General features: G+C 45.1%; 1 long non-coding RNA gene across 1 annotated transcript in view; it reads right to left on the minus strand.

Moving 5' to 3' along the window:
• Window positions 1–2,887: 2,887 nt before the first annotated feature.
• LOC140416923 (uncharacterized) overlaps window positions 2,888–17,670 on the minus strand; it is a 29,287-nt gene continuing 14,504 nt past the window's right edge. The window contains exon 2 of the long non-coding RNA XR_011944783.1: window positions 2,888–3,096. This is a non-coding gene — a long non-coding RNA (uncharacterized lncRNA). The remainder of the gene's footprint in view (window positions 3,097–17,670) is intronic.

The following is a 17,670-nucleotide window of genomic DNA, read 5'->3' on the forward strand; positions in this document are numbered from 1 at the left end:
CCACACTTGTCGGCCAGTGGTATATTTCTAGTCTTAATACATATTAAAATCAAATCTACAGTATCACAAAGAAATTCCATAACAGTCCTATAGGTTCTTCGACTAAAATCTGTTGTAATATTTTATGTAACCTTTTTGTTCAGTGTTACTGTCCTCTTCAATAAAAGTTTATTTCAATTACATTAATGTTCAGACAAGTCCCAATATTTCTTGCTTCTCTGATTCAAACTGAAAATTGTGTCTCTTTGCCATGCAAATAACACCTACAGGTTGTGTTTTTTTTTCCAAAATTAAAATATGAATAACTTTGTTTGGGCTGGTGCAGCATCTTCGACTTTGGCCTTTCAGCCCAAGTACCTGAAATAAAAACAGAAAATGCTGGAAAAACCTCAAGTCTGGCAGCGTCTTGTGGCGAGAGAAACCAAATTAATGTTTCCAGTCCAATATGACTCTTCGACCCTCGTACACTAGTTGAAACCAGCACGGACTAATGGGCTGAAAATCATTTATGTAAAATCTGAGCAGTCTCAATATAAAGTTGATTTTGATTTAGTAATGAGGATAATTAGTTTAAATTCCTGTAATGCATTTTCAACACCAGATGACTACATATTTGAGGCTTACACCTAAGAGAAAAGCTGGTTGAGGGACAAAAATACGTTTTTCGAAAACATTTGAAGGAGAACTGGGTGAATTAACAAGGTAAATGATTTGGAGAGTATTTCTCAAGATGATTAAAGTTTCTGCCTCCAATTTTAGAGCAGAGGAAAGGGAGAACCTGAATTGGAAGTGGGAGCTATGAACAGAATTTTATGCTTGGAGAATGTTGTGGAACGATTTGTGAACAAGAGCAAGGAATTTGAAATAAATTTATTAATAGGAAATCAGTAACGGTCAGCAAAGACAGGAATGACAAATGATTAGGGCTTTGTGAGAATGGGATGAAGATGGAGCTCTGGATGAGTTGATGTTTATCAGGTGAAGTTTGGCTGGCACAGTGGCACTGGAAAGAGGACACGCATGTCTTGGGTTGCAGGAAGATACAGACAGGATGGTCAAATGGGTAGAAAAGTGGCAGCTGGAATTTAACCCTGAAATGTATGCGGTGATGGACTTTGGAAGGAGTAATGTGAAAAGGAAGTATTCAATGAATGGCATGACAGGTTCTTGGGAACAAAGGGACCTTGCAGCGTTGGTCCATAGATCTCTGAAGGCAGTTAATAGGGTGGTAAAAAAGGCATATGGGACACTTGCCGTTATCCATCGAGGCATAGACTACAAAAGCAGGGAGGTCATGTTGAACATGTATAGAATTTTGGTGAGGCCACAGCTGGAGTACTGTGCAATTTCCAACGCCATATCGGAAGGATGTGATTGCACTGGAAGGGGTGTAGAAGCAATTCATCAGGGGTTTGCCTGGGATGGAACATTGAAGTTATGAAGAGAGGTTGTATGGGTGGCACGATGGTTAGCACTGCTGCCTCACGGCGCCAAGGGCAGGGGTTTGATCCCGGCCCCGGGTCACTGTCCGTGTGGAGTTGGCACATTCTCCCCGTGTCAGTGTGGATCTCACCCCCCCCCCCCCCCCCCCCAAAGCTGAGTTGTGTGGGTGGCTTAGCCATGTTAAATTGCCCCTTAATTGGAAATGAATTGAGTACTCTAAATTTTAAAAGATAGGCTTGGGTTGTTTTCGCTGAAGCAGAGAAGTGAGGATGACCTCATTGAGATGTAGAAGATTGTGGAGCATGGACAGGGTAGATCAGGAACAGCTGGTCCCCTCAGTTGAAGGGTCAGTTACGAGGAGTCACAAGTTCAAGGTGAAGGGCAGGAGGTTTAGCACAGTGGTTAGCACTGTTGCTTCACAGTGCCAGGGGCCCGGGTTTGATTCCCAGCATGGGTAACTGAGACGTCTCTGCCTGTCTGCGTGTTTTTCCTCCGGGTCCTCAGGTTTCCTCCCACAAGTGCCAAAAGACGTGCTTGTTAGGTGAATTGGAAATTCTGAATTCTTCCTCCGTAAACCCGAACAGGTGCTGTAGTGTGGCGTCTAGGGTATTTTCATAGCAACTTCATTGCATTGTTAATGTAAGCCTACTTGTGACACTAACAAAGATTGTTAGGGGTGATCTGAGAAAAAACTTTTTACCCAGAGGGTGGTGACAGTCTGGAACGCCCTGCCTGGGAGGGTGGTAGAGACGGGTTGCTTCAATCCTTTTATTAAAAAAAAAATACCTGATGAGCACTTGGCAAATCCTAACATTCAGGGTAAGAGCTGGCAAATAGAGTTAGGTGGGCAGGTCAGATGCAGACAAGATGGACCAAAGGCTTCTGTGCTGTATTATTCTGTGACTGAGGGCTTTGGTGTCTGCATGATCTGCAATATGACAACTGGAAAATGATCTGGAAAAGGAATGTGATGGGGCCAGAGTAGAGGGAGTGTTAACTGTCTTTAACTGATATACTTGACCTGAGTCTCTGGCATAGAAATAATGATTCTCACCTTGATATAAAATATCAAGTTCTCAGAATAAAAGCCAGTGGCTGAATCATTAGTTAACTGTGCCACAGAAGTGATGAATGCAGTGTTCTCTTGCAACAAATCTTATTAGAGAAGAGAGAAGATGAAATGGTTGCCCATCTGGAAAGAGGGAAAATCTATGAATGATTATAGTAAGGTATTCTGGTGCACTTGGGTATTAATGGAAGCTTTATAAGCCACGCTCTTGAAGCAGCACAAAGTCCAGCTCAAGGGAGCACCTCTACAACAGTTCTTACTTAACTTGGGGAATTTGAGTGAGGAAATTTTAGGGCTGATCTCTTTTTAAAATCTCGGCCTGTTTGTGTAGTGTTCTAGTCAGATGGTCTGATTTATTACAAGAACACTTGTAGCTAAAGCTATAAACGATTTATTAACATTAATTGGGGGGCAAACTATACAAGACAACAGATGAATATCAGTAAAATCAAGCACAAGCAACATCTCTCTTCAGCTTCCTCCAGCCAGTCTGAGGTTAGTTGACCAACATTCACTTCTCCTATTGAGACTTCTAGTGGTCAGTCGGTGAGCTACAACACAACCATGGTATCACTACATCTTTCCTTTGAAGGAAAAAATGAAATTAATACATTATCATCAATATTTATAGAGTCTAACAGTATTCATTTTTTTACATTTTTCAAACTGGTTTAACATTTTATATGTTATATACACAGACAAGAACGTAGTATTTACAAATAGTCGATCTACAAATTGAGTCAATCAGGTTTCCTTCTGACTCTGGATGATAAAGTTTGATCTTGCTGCTCAGAACTTGTAGATTCAATGTTCTCCATGACCTCCTCATGCTCAGGAACTGCTGAACTATCTGACACTGCAGCATTCTATGATTCTGAAGTAGATTTGTCATCCATCAGGTTATTGTGAAAGTCTTCTGGTTTTCAAGAGTGCACAACAATTTTTTCTTTAAAACCAACCTTTCCTCTGTCAGTACATTATAGGAACGAGGTGCTACTTATTCAAGTACAATGGTTTTTCCTGACTAATTGCCCAAATCCTCTACTCTCTCAATGTCATCACTACTCCGAGATGGTAAAGGTCTATACACTCTATCATATAACTGCTCTTGGTTTGCATTAATGTTTTGCATTTTCTGCAGTACCATTGCATTCTCCTCCTTTGCCAAGTGTGGTACGCAACCTCCTGTTCATGGGTAACTCTGCTGGCGATCTACCATGTGACCATGGTGATGCTCTAACTCAATAGTGTGAGATATGGGTCAGATTGGCTTATCCATTGCTTTCTTCAACAATTGCTTAACATGTGCATCCTTTTCGGCTTTTCCATTGGCTTGAGTGTACAACAGACTCGACGTGACGTGATTGGAATCATAAGTGACTGCGAAATGTTGCCACTCTTTACAGCTAAAACAAGGACCGTTGTCACTCACGATGACTTGTGGAATTCCGTGCCTAACAACAATTGACTTGGTGTGCAGTATTACACTGCTTGCCCTGATGCTTGACAGTAGAGCCATTTCGGGATATTTTGAAAAATAGTCTATGATCATTAAATAATCTTTCCCTCGTAGGTGAAAGAGATCAATAGCTACTTTCTGTCATGGTGCCGTAGGTAAATCAGATATTTGCATGGGTTCTCTTGTTTGCTTGCAATGCTGTGTCTGGCATGTGTAACAACAATGGACCGTTATTTCAATATCCTGATTTATACCTAGCCAGTAAACAGTCACGAGCTCTCCGCTTACATTTTTCAATCCCTAGATGTCCTTCATGTATCCCCTTTACTACATCCTAGCGAAGAGATCGAGGTATGAGTATCGTGTTCTAACAAAGTACCACTCCATTAATGATACTGAGTTCAGATCTCGTGTTGCAGAACTCCATACATTGACCTCTGAGCCAATGTGAGTTCATGTTCCTCATCACTTCTTGAAGAGTTTGATTCTTCCTGGTCTCTTCTTGGATCTCACATAGTTTTGCATCTGGTAGTGGCAGTAGTGTGGAAATAAGATTGACATGCAGATCTACATCGTCAGCAATTTCACTACTAATACTTTGTATCGGCGCTCTTGATAATACATCTGCTAAGAACAAATGTTTGCCTGGCGTGTAGATGAGATTGAAATCATTGTGTTGTAACTTCATTATCAACCTCTGAATGCGTGGAGACATCCAGTTGAGAATTTGTTTGATGATAATCAAAAGATGATGATCTGTCTCGACTGAAAGTTGGAAGCCCATAGACGTAGTTGTGGAATTTCTCAAAGCCTACAACTAAACCCAGGCATTCTTTTTTGATTTGAGCATACCTCTGCTCTGTTGTCATGGATCATGATGCATACATGACTCGTTTCCAATCATCATGCTTGAGTTGCAGAAGAACTGCTCCCAGACTATCTTTGGAAGCGTCTGTTGACACTTTAATCTGCTTAGACAAGGTCAAAAAATGTGAGAACTGGCTTGGTGGTTAGTGAAGTCTTGAGCTTCTTCCACTCTTGCTCATATTGCAGTCCAAGTGCAATCCATTGTCTTGTGCAGGAGATCACGTAGATGTGTTGATTTTGCTGACAGGTTTGGAATGAATTTCCCTGTAAAATTGATCATACCCCTCGCTCTTAAAATGGCTTTCTTGTCATGTGATTTTGGCAGGTTGAGAATTGCTTGGATTATGTCCTTATCAGGTTCAATGCCTTGCAATGAGAGCTTGTCACCTAGGAATGTGGCCTCAGTTACTCCAAATTGGCACTTTTGCTTGTTGAGCATCAGCCCATTTCTCCTGACGCTCGTTCGACCTTTACGCAACCTCGTATTCTGCTCTCTATTGTTGAGCCCCAAACAATGATATTATCCACGTACACACGTACGCCTTCGATACCTTCATGCTCCATGGCATGGTGAAACATTTCTGATGCCAAAATTATGCCAAATGGCATTCTCAAAGCAGTATCGTCCAAATGGCGCAGTACCTTTTTCCTCTAGCTTTAGTTGCCAGGAACCCTGAGATGCGTCAGGTTTCATCAAGAATTGTGGACCAATCATCTTCAATGTTATTTCCTCACGCTTTGGTATTTGGTAATGTTCTCTTTTGACCTTCTTGTTAAGAGCTTTAGGGCCCATGCATATGCAAATATCACAATTCTTTTTCTTTACACAAACCATGCAGTTTACCCAGTCGGTAGGTTCTTCTATCTTTCTGATTACTTTTAATTTTGTCATTCTGTCTAGCTCCTTTTTGAGATGGTCCCAAAGAGGTGAAGGTATTCTTCTTGGTGCCAGTATCCAGGTTTTGCATCCTCTTTGAGTTGTATCTTGTAGGTAAATGGTAGTGTACCCAAACAGTGAACACATCGCTAAATTTGCTGATATTGTTCTCAGAATCGTTGGAGCGTTGATCAATCCTTTGTGGATGCTATATAACTGCACTAGACCTAATTCTTCACAGGACTGATCACCTAATAATGAATCCAAGACCTCTGACACAATATAGAATGGGATGGAATAAACTGTTCTTCACCACCACATTCTGGTCACAAGCACCATAACATTTAATGCTTGAACCATTATAATCTGAGCTATTTTCTGATTTGTTGTAATTGGCTGAATTTTTAGTTTTAAAAATCAGTCATGCTGATTAAATTGGCTTTGGCACCAGTGTCCAGCTTCAATTGGACCACTGTACCATTCACTTCAAGTGGTGGCAGACATTTGTCCTCATCAACCTCATTTAATTTAAATTGAGTATCAATTTGCATTTTATTAAGTGCTGGAGAATTTTTTGATGTCTCCAAAAATTATTCATCTGTGTTATTACTCCAACAAACAATGATGTTTCATTGCTGGAGACTGTGTCTTCCACTGTGCTGATGGTCTGGGGTTGAGTTTAAGAGTAACAATTCTGAGCAAAGTGATATTTTTACTTTGCATCTGGAACAAAACTTGCCAAATGCTCGACACTGCCTTAATTTGTGCCTTTGACCACATCTTTTACACAGAAATACTTTGTCCTGATCTTTAACCTGTTTCTTGGTGTGCGAGGAGCTGCAGGAACTTACCGCCTTTTTGGAAAAAGGGTGGCGACCGGAGTATTCTCCTCCAATAAGACGCCGCCATTACTGAGAAACATTTTGGAATGCTGGGCTGCTAGCAGCTCGTGAGCCTGACAAACCTTAACTGTTTGTTCCAAAGACAGCTCCAACTCCATCAGCAACCGTTCCCTCAACTTATTTTCATTCACACCAAACACAATCTGGTCCCGAATCATGGAAGATTCCACTGCAGAAAAATTACACTATTTGGCTTTTAGCTTTAAATCAGTGATGAAATGTTCCATGGACTCTTCTATCTTCTGTAAACGTGATCTAAACACATAGCGCTCATAAATTTCATTCATTCTGGGGCTGCAATGGGTATCAAATCTTCAAATGTTTTCATTAAAATTTTGACTATCTTCATCGTTTGCAAATTTAAACTTATTAAACACCGCAATTGCTTTGGGCCCTGCCGCTGTTAGGAACATTGTTACTTTACACAAATCTGATTGATCTTCTAAATTTACTGCAGTAAGGAACAAATTAAATTGTTGTTTAAACATTTGCCAGTCGCTGTCCATAGGGCCGCATGGTAGCACAGTGGGTAGCACTGTTGCTTCACAGCTCCAGGGTCCCACGTCCGATTCTCGGCTTGGGTCACTGTCTGTGTGGAGTCTGCACTTTGTCCCTGTGTCTGCGTGGGTTTCCTCCGGTTGCACTGGTTTCCTCCCACGTGTCCCAAAAGATGTGCTGTTAGGTGAATTGGACATTCTAAATTCTCCCTCTGTACCCTAACAGGCACCGGAATGTGGCGACTAGGGGCTTTTCACAGTAACTTCATTGCAGGATTAATGTAAGCCGACTTGTGACAATAAAGATTATTATTATTACATTACCATGAAAACTGAAACTGGTGGCTTCAACAACTCTGTGATAATTCTGCAGTCTGCAAAATCTTCAAATCTCTGTGGCAGGTTTTCTCAGTGTTCAATATCATCCAACCCTGGTACCATGTAATGTTCTTGTCAGATGGCCTGATTTATTACAAGAACACCTGTAGCTAAAGCTATAAACAATTCATTAACATTAACTGTGGGTAAATTATATACACAATAACAGATGAATAACAATACAATCATGCACAAGCAACCTCTCCAGCTTCCTCCAGACAGTCTGAGGTCAGCTGACTCTAACATTTACTTATATACTAATGAGACTCCTAGTGGTCAGTCGGTGAATTACAACACAACCATGCTATTACTCCAGTTTGCATTTAGCATTTAAGTTTAACTGACTTGTAATTCTTGTTCAGTCTGTGCAGCAGCACAGTTAATCAATTGGCAAATTAGAACTGATAATCTGGTAGGCAAGGTCTGATTCGGGTCTTTAGAACTTCAGCTAGTATAGATAAAGGAGGTTTTATGCAACGAGACCTGTCGTCGTACACCAGTCACTGAAGGTAAGCATGCAGGTGCAGCAGACGGTAAAGAAGGCAAATGGTATGTTGGCATCCATAACGAGAGGATTCGAGCACAGGAGCAGGGATGTGTTGCTGCAGTTGTACAGGATCTTGGTGAGGCCACGCCTGGAATACTGTGCGCAGTTTTGGTCTCCTTAAGCTGAGGAAGGATGTTCTTGCTTTCGAGGGAGTGCAGCAAAGGTTTACCAGACTGATTCCTGGGATGGCTAGACAGATGTTTGAGGAGAAATTAAGTTGGTTAGGAATATATTTGCTGGAGTTCGGAAGAATAAGCGGGGTTCTCATAGAAACCTATGACATTCTAACGGGACTAGACAGGGTTGATGCAATAAGGGTGTTCCCGATTGTGGGTGTGTCCAGAACCAGGGGTCACAATCTGAGGATGCGGGGTAGACCATTTAGGACCGAGATGAGGAGAAAGGTCTTCACCCAGAGAGTAGTAGGCCTATGGAATTTGTTACCACTGGAAGTAGTTGAAGCCAAAACATTGTTTTCAAGAAGCAGTTAGATATAGCACTTGGGGCAAAGGGGGTCAAAGGATATGGGAGGGTAAGTGATATCAGAGTTGGATGATCATAATCAATGGCAGAGCAGGCTCAAAGGGCCAAATGGCCTCTTCCTATTTTCTATGTTTTGCTTATGCACAAATTAAGTAGCATGACGTACTGCTGTGAAAAATTACTTACTTGGGGAATTTGATGAATTTGGGAAGATATGTTGTTCTGGTCCTTTACAGAACCAGAAATGGTCCATGAAATGGAGCAAGTGACAACAAGACCCAAAGCCAAAGGGGTAAGCAGGTGGATAATTAATTGGCAAATTTTAAGGTTCATGTTTTTTTCTCTAAACTAGGGCAGTGGTTTAAACAAGGAAGTTCATTGTGTTAACTTTATGGCTTATGTCCATCGCCGATACCTTTAACGACCTGGGACACAACCAGTCCATTCTCAGATCCAAAACCGTGTTACAATCGCCCCCCCATTATCAGCCGGTGCATGGCGAGATCCGGGATCTTCACTAACACCCCCCACCCCCTCGTAAAGTCCACATCAGACCAATTTGGGGCATAGACATTCACCAGACCACAGGCGTCGCCTCCAGCTTCCCACTAACCATCACGTATCTGCCCACCGGGTCCACTACAATACTGCCAACCTCGGTCACTTTCTTGTTGACCAGCACTGCCACCCCCTTCGTCTTCCATGTTCAACCCCCCAAATGGAACACCAGCCCCACCCATCCCTTCCACAGCTCGTCTGATCTCCCAGCTTCAAGTGCCTCTCCTGAAGGAACACAACATCCACCCTTAACCAAACAAAAAAAACAACCCATTCCCCTCTCCCCCACTCCGTCCAGGCAGCACCGCATTTCACTCCCATTAACTAGCCAAACCAACAAGCATAGTAGCTCCCTCCCAGGGCTTCTGACTACCTTTCAATCCGCCCCTCAACCCCCATTCCTCCAAACAAAAAACATACAAGGATAAACAAAAGGCACTCTCACCCTCACAGCTCCCTGCCCCCCCCCCCCCCCATCGTGATCCTCGCCAATCCACCCACCCTGTGTGCCCACATTTTACACAAGACACCACTCCAAAGTTCAATGTCCTCATACTCCTCCCAGTCCATAATCTCTCATAAAGTCCTTCGCCAAACCCCAAACATCACCCCCTTCTTGTAGAGGGCAGCCTTGATCCGGTTGTATCCGGCCCTCCACTGGGCCAACTCCACTGCAAGGTCCTGATAGATCCACAGCTTGCTCTCCTCCCAAGTGCACCTCTTGAACTACCTCACCCACCTCAAGATCTTCTCCTTGTCTCGGTGGTTCCCCTACCTGCGGCCTCCCCAGCATCCTGTGGACTGAATCTACCTCAAGAGGATGGTCAAAGACCCCATCCTCCATCAGCTTTTCCAGCATGTTCGCCACGTACTTGGCAGCCTCCGCACCTTCAATGCCTTTAGGAATCCCCATGATCTGAATGTTTTGCCTCCTGGAGCAATCCTCAAGATCCTCCAGCTTTTCCCTCAGCCTTCTGCTTGTCACCATCCCCATCTCCGCCTCCAGCGAGGTCAACCGATCCTCATGCTCCCCCACCGACTCCTCCCCCATTTGGATCACCAGGCCCTGTGGCTGCTGCCTCTGCTCCACACGCACAATAGCCACCTGAAGCGGCTCCGCCACCTTCACCAGGTATTCTAAGGCCTCCTTCCTCTGCTGCAGGAACTTGCTGTTGTGGAATTCCACCAGCTCTCTGTAGACCACTGGGCATGTAGCACTGCCCCCCCCCCCCTCTACTGTCCACCATTTTCCCCTGTGTCGCACCATAAATTCTCTCTTGCTCAAGCTGCTGTCTCTTTCTCGTTGCACTTCTCGTCTGATGAGTAATAAACCAGTCCCACTTGAGGAGTTTTGCATTCCCTCAGTGCTCATGCATGTTCTGCCATCCAACACCACATAATTCGGGTGGGGAAGGTCTGAAAAAAATCCAGCTCAAGCAGGAGCCATTAAATGTGTAACCACTCACTCCATGGCCGCCAGCGGAAGTCCAGTCCTGATCGTTCTCATCGTTCTGTCAACTCTGGGATTAATTTATTTGGAAGCATGGAAATCAATGTGGATTAGCCCCAGCAGACCTGTGAAATGGGGTGGATCTAAGCACCATTAGAAAGTCAGCATTTTTCTTCAAGAGCATTTCAATTGTGCAGATGCCCTTTTGGCTCATCATTAGATTGGGGATAACTCTGGAAGGTGGTGACATGTTGAAATCCACAATTCCTGGCAAAATAAGTTAAGTAGTCATTAATAAATTGCGGCCCTTTTTCAGAACACCTGGACAGGCTGCGATGAATCGCAAAGATTTATTGCAACAACCTAATTACCAACTCTGTGGTCATGCGTAAACGCTTCACTTTGATCCACCAAACCACCAAGAGAAATTGTCAACAATGTTGAGGAAGGACTTGCCAATGAATAGATACATTCCCATGGTCTGGTTGGGAAGTGTGTGGGAATAAGGAACTCCCACTGGACTGGTTTGTGCAGCATGAACACCTAGCAGTTTAGTTGCTCTTGATATTTCCAGCTACCATTGTGCAGTCTGGGCTCGTGCTCTGAACATTTGTGATGCCCAAGTGGCCCTGGTGGATTCACAGTAGAATCTCTGGCTGGAGTGAGATGGGAATGACCAATTACTCATACAGATCATACCGGTGAAGCATAATTGTTTTATTTTTATAACATTGCCATATGGAGTACTGATTGGTGGGACACACTCTTCATCTCACATCAGTGCCTGGCATATTTGTGGAAGCTTTTGGGAGCTCGCCAGCAGTTGTGTTGTCACAAACTGGGACTATAACTCATTGAAATGAAAAATGAAATGAAAATCCCTTATTATCACAAGTAGGCTTCAAACGAAGCTACTGTAAAAAGCCCCTAGTCGCCACATTCCGGCGCCTGTTCAGGCAGGCTGGTACGGGAATTGAACCGTGCTGCTGGCCTGCCTTGGTCTGCTTTAAAAGCCAGCGATTTAGCCCAATGTGCTAAACCAGCCCCTAATTTGTCAACCAGATTGACATTGTGTGTTACAACAGGATGGTCTAATGTGGTCCTGCACAGTGTATCCACAGTCATTTGATGCTTCCCCTGGGCACACACTGTCCTGTATGCAAAGTGCATGAGACACAGTGGAATCTAAGAATTCTGGGGGGTTATCCCAGCAAGTTCTTTCTCGTCCAGTAATGACACCCATGGTTTGTGATCTGTCTCAATAATGATGTGGAGATGCTGGCGTTGGACTGGGGTGAGCACAGTAAGAAGTCTTACAACACCGGTTAAAGTCCAACAGGTTTGTTTTGAATCACTAGCTTTCAGACATGGTTTTAGTACATGGCCTGGTCAAGGGTTTGGACAACAAAAATATCACTTGAGGCTGATCATCTGAATGAAGGTGCAGTGGCTACTCGTTTTTCTGTCGCAGACCAATCTCCATATCTGTGCAGGCCTGCTCCTGGGCCTCCCCTACGAGCTCCGTGGTCCTCTCCTCAAAGGGAGTCAAGGTCCTTATTTCGGGCGTTCCACCAACTGTCTTCTCTCTCTCTGTGGTTGCGGGCGATCTTCTCCAACAGGGACACAAAAGGGGATCATTTGAGCCTGATGCGACTAGCATCTGTGTGGGCACTGCGCTTAAGCAGGGAGGGGTTCTGATGAGGAGTGTCGGGGGATGTTTGAGGATGAACTGGGAGGTCGGGTGCTGGGAATCTGCGAGGTGGCGGCATGTGGGTTCAAGGTGACATTCTGGGGGTTGTCAGAGTGGAGTGCCAAAGGCAGACAGAGGGTACTTGCCCTTGTAGATTGTAGTAGGTCATTCATTTATTTTCCTACATTGAACCTCTTGGTCAGGTTGCTGGCACTGACCGAGGCAGGATTGGTGGCCTTGCTTGGGGGGGGGGGGGGGGGGGGTCTTCTGCCAACCCATGGGTAAATTGTGGCCTGCCATTCCACAGCATCCAGCAATCATGTGAGGGCTGCTTCTGAAAGTCTGGGACCTGATCTTCTAGCTGCCAAACCTCCTGGCTTGAATGAGATCAAGTGCTATGGAACAATTTAAATGCAGCGCCCCTTGAGTTAAGTGTTCAGATGACCCCTGGGATGGGGTCAGAAGGCATCCTGTTTTTCACGCAAGGATAAAGAAAATTTCTAAGTGCCTAAAGACTGCAATCCGGATTGCGCTGTTGAGGCCAGAAGGATTCGCAACAATTTCCACGCTGATTTCCATGCCATTTTTTCAGTAAATTCCGCCCCTTATCTCTCATACAACATATAGACCATTGTACCCTAATAGCCACAATCTCAAAATGCTTCACACACTGCCTCTTCCAGGAAAAGGTTGTATGCAGCAGTAGGCAGTGAAAGGATGTTGAACTTGTCTCCATAGCCTGTTAGCTCTGGGAGAAAACACACTAGCCTCCATGCAGAGAATAAGCATCTGTGCTCTGCGGAACTCTGCTGATGTCATAGAGTCAATAGGATTCCTACAGTGCAGAAGGAAGCCATTCGACTCTTCCCTGACTCTCCAAAGGAGCACTCCACCCATGCCCTATCCCCGTAACCCCACCGTTGGACAGTTGGAGGCAATTTAGCATGGCCAATTTACCTAACCTGCAAATCTTTGGATTTTGAGATGAAACCGAGCACCTGGAGGAAACCCAAGCAGAGAATGTACAAACTCCACACAGTCACCCGAGGTCAGAATCAAACCCAGGTTCCTGACGCTGTGAGGCAGCAGTGCTAACCACTGTGCCATTTCTGAATACCTTATACTTTTCCCCATATGTTTTTATGGCAGTATTGTATTTATATTGTGCTTTTTACGATCATCACACATCTCAAAGAACAACACTGATTTCACTACAAGAAGGATGTGGAGGCTTTAGAGAGGGTGCAGAAGAGATTTACCAGAATGTTGCCTGGTATGGAGGGCATTAGCTATGAGGAGAGGTTGAATAAACTTGATTTGTTCTCACTGGAACAAAGAGGTTGAGGAGCGACCTGATAGAGGTCTACAAAATTATGAGGGGCATAGACAGAGTGGATAGTCAGTGACTTTTCTTCAGGGTAAAGAGGTCAATTACTAGGGGGCATAGGTTTAAGGTGCGAGGGGCAAGGTTTAGAGGAGATGTACGAGGTAAGTTTATTTACACAGAGGGTAGTGGGTGCCTGGAACTTGCTGCCGGAGGAGGTGGTGGAAGCAGGGACGATAGTGACATTTAAGGGGCATCTTTACAAATACATGAATAGGATGGGAATAGAGGGTTACGAACCCCGAAAGTATAGAAGATTTTAGTTTAGATGGGCAGCATGGTCGGCGCAGGCTTGGAGGGTCAAAGGGCATGTTCCTGTGCTGTACCTTTCTTTGTTCTTTGTATCACACATCTCAAAGCATTTTCAAGGCAATGGATTACTTTGTGAAGTATAGTTGCTGTTATAATGTAGGAAATCAGGCAGCCAATTTGCATGCAGCAAACTTTCACAAATAGAATGTGATAATGGACAGATAATTTGTTTTTGTGATGTTGACCGAGATAAATATTGGCCGTGACACCAACATAGAACATAGAACATAGAAAATACAGCACAGAACAGGCCCTTCGGCCCACGATGTTGTGCCAAACCTTTGTCCTAGATTAATCATAGATTATCATTGAATTTACAGTGCAGAAGGAGGCCATTCGGCCCCCTGAGTCTGCACCGGCTCTTGGAAAGAGCACCCTACCCAAACTCAGCACCTCCATCCAACACTAAGGGCAATTTTGGACACTAAGGGCAATTTATCATGGCCAATCCACCCACCCTGCACTTCCCTGGACCGCGGGAGGAAACCGGAGCACCCGGAGGAAACCCACGCAGACACGGGGAGGACGCGCAGACTCCGCACAGACAGCGACCGAAGCCAGAATCGAACCTGGGACCCTGGAGCTGTGAAGCAATTGTGCTATCCACAATGCTACCGTGCTGCGCTTAAAAACAAATAAATCTACATTATATCATTTTACCGTAATCCATGTACCTATCCAATAGCTGCTTGAAGGTCCCTAATGTTTCCGATTCAACTACTTCCTCAGGCAGTGCATTCCATGCCCCCACTACTCTCTGGGTAAAGAACCTACCTATGATATCCCTCCTATATCTTCCACCTTTCACCTTAAATTTATGTCCCCTTGTAATGGTTTGTTCCACCTGGGGAAAAAGTCTCTGACTGTCTACTCTATCTATTCCCCTGATCATCTTATAAACCTCTATCAAGTCGCCCCTCATCCTTCTCCGCTCTAATGAGAAAAGGCCTAGCACCCTCAACCTTTCCTCGTAAGACCTACTCTCCATTCCAGGTAACATCCTGGTAAATCTTCTTTGCACCTTTTCCAAAGCTTCCACATCCTTCCTAAAATGAGGTGACCAGAACTGTACACAGTACTCCAAATGTGGCCTTACCAAAGTTTTGTACAGCTGCATCATCACCTCACGGCTCTTAAATTCAATCCCTCTGTTAATGAACGCAAGCACACCATAGGCCTTCTTCACAGCTCTATCCACTTGAGTGGCAACTTTCAAAGATGTATGAACATAGACCCCACTATGGCCGTGACACCAGGGATAACTCTTTTCTTTGTGGGTTTTTTTTGGAATCCATGTTTCCACCTTTCTGAAGGATTACAAATACTTTATTGCAAATTCATTCTTTTTTTAAATTTAGCGTGCCCAATTATTTTTTTCCAATTAAGGGGCAATTTTAGTGTGGCCAATCCACCTACCCTGTGCGTCTTTTGGTTTGTGGGGGTGAGACCCACCCAGACACAGGGAGAATGTGCAAACTCCACACGGACGGGGGGCCGGGATCGAACCTGGGACCTCAGCGCTGTGAGGCAGCAGTGCTAACCACTGCCTCACCCTGACGCCCACAAATTCATTCTTAGTAGAATTATTATTTTTTTTTAATATATTTTATTCAAGTTTTTTGGCCAAACATAACAACACGTAGTGTTTCTTTTACACAGCAATAAAGCAATATAAATGACCGTGGCCAGTTTGAAACAAATAAATAAGTAATATATAAACAAAAACAAAAAACAAAACTAAATGGCAACTGCCTTGTCCAAAATAAATACTCTCCAAAAATACAGTCCAGCAATCCAATATACAATTACATATACCAAATACCTATACATATACAATAACATCCCTGAGAGTCCGTCCGATTCCTCCTCCTTACCATCCCCCACCCATGTCTCTGAGATCACTCTATCCGGCACTTCCTGCGTCGGGAGCTGCGGGAATTCCCCCACCTGTTGCCTCGCAAAAGCCCTCAATTGCATATACCGAAATGCATTCCCTTGGGGCAACCCATATTTCTCCGTCAGCGCTCCCAGACTCGCAAACGTCCCATCTACAAATAGATCTCTTAATTGTACTACCCCAGCTCTTTGCCATGCTCCAAATCCCCCATCCATTCTCCCCGGAACGAACCTATGATTGTTTCTTATCGGGGACCGCACCGAAGCTCCCGTCCCTCCCCTATGCCGTCTCCACTGCCCCCAAATTCTCAATGTAGCCATCACCACCGGGCTTGTGGTGTATTTCTTTGGTGAGAACGGCAACGGCGCCGTCACCATTGCTTGCAGGCTAGTCCCCTGCAGGACGCCCTCTCCAATCTCTTCCACGCCGCTCCCTCCCCTTCTCCCATCCACTTACACACCATTGAAACATTGGCGGCCCAGTAGTATTCACTTAGGCTCGGTAGTGCCAGCCCCCCCCTGTCCCTACTACGCTGCAAGAATCCCCGCCTCACTCTCGGGGTCTTCCCAGCCCACACAAAACTCATAATGCTCTTCTCAATTCTTTTGAAAAAAGCCTTTGTGATCACCACCGGGAGGCACTGGAACACAAAAAGGAATCTCGGGAGGACCACCATTTTAACCGCCTGCACCCTACCTGCCAACGACAGGGACACCATGTCCCATCTCTTGAAATCCTCCTCCATCTGTTCCACCAACCGTGTTAAATTAAGCCTATGTAATGTACCCCAATTCTTGGCTATCTGGATCCCCAGGTACCGGAAGTCCCTTGTTACCTTCCTCAACGGTAAATCCTCTATCTCTCTGCTCTGCCCCCCCCCGGATGCACCACAAATAGCTCACTTTTCCCCATGTTCAGTTTATACCCTGAAAAATCCCCAAACTCCCCAAGTATCCGCATTATCTCTGGCATCCCCTCCGCCGGGTCCGCCACATATAGCAACAAATCATCCGCATACAGAGATACCCGGTGTTCTTCTCCCCCCCGAAGTATTCCCCTCCACTTCCTGGAACCCCTCAGTGCCATGGCCAGGGGTTCAATCGCCAATGCAAACAATAACGGGGACAGAGGGCATCCCTGTCTCGTCCCTCTATGGAGCCGAAAATAGTCAGACCCCCGTCCATTCGTGACCACACTCGCCATCGGGGCCCTATACAGCAACTGTACCCACCTGATATACCCGACCCCAAAGCCAAATCTCCTCAACACCTCCCACAAATAATCCCACTCCACTCTATCAAATGCTTTCTCGGCATCCATCGCCACCACTATCTCCGCTTCCCCCTCTGGTGGGGGCATCATCATTACCCCTAGCAGCCTCCGTATATTTGTATTTAGCTGTCTCCCCTTCACAAACCCAGTTTGGTCCTCATGGACCACCCCCGGGACACAATCCTCTATCCTCATTGCCATTACCGTGGCCAGAATCTTAGCATCCACATTCAGGAGGGAAATGGGCCTGTATGACCCGCATTGCAGCGGGTCTTTTTCCTTCTTTAGGAGGAGCGATATCGTTGCCTCTGACATAGTCGGGGAGAGCTGCCCCCTTTCCCTTGCCTCATTAAAGGTTCTCATCAGTAGCGGGGCCAGCAAGTCCAAATATTTCTTATAGAATTCAACTGGGAATCCATCTGGTCCCGGGGCCTTCCCCGCCTGCATGCTTCCAATCCCTTTCACTACTTCCTCCGTCTCAATCTGTGCTCCCAGCCCCACTCTCTCCTGTTCCTCCACCTTAGGAAATTCCAGCTGATCCAGAAAGCGCATCATTCTCTCCTTCCCGTCCGGGGGCTGTGCTTC

Source organism: Scyliorhinus torazame, chromosome 1, assembly GCF_047496885.1.
Source record: "Scyliorhinus torazame isolate Kashiwa2021f chromosome 1, sScyTor2.1, whole genome shotgun sequence".
NCBI lineage: Eukaryota > Metazoa > Chordata > Chondrichthyes > Carcharhiniformes > Scyliorhinidae > Scyliorhinus > Scyliorhinus torazame.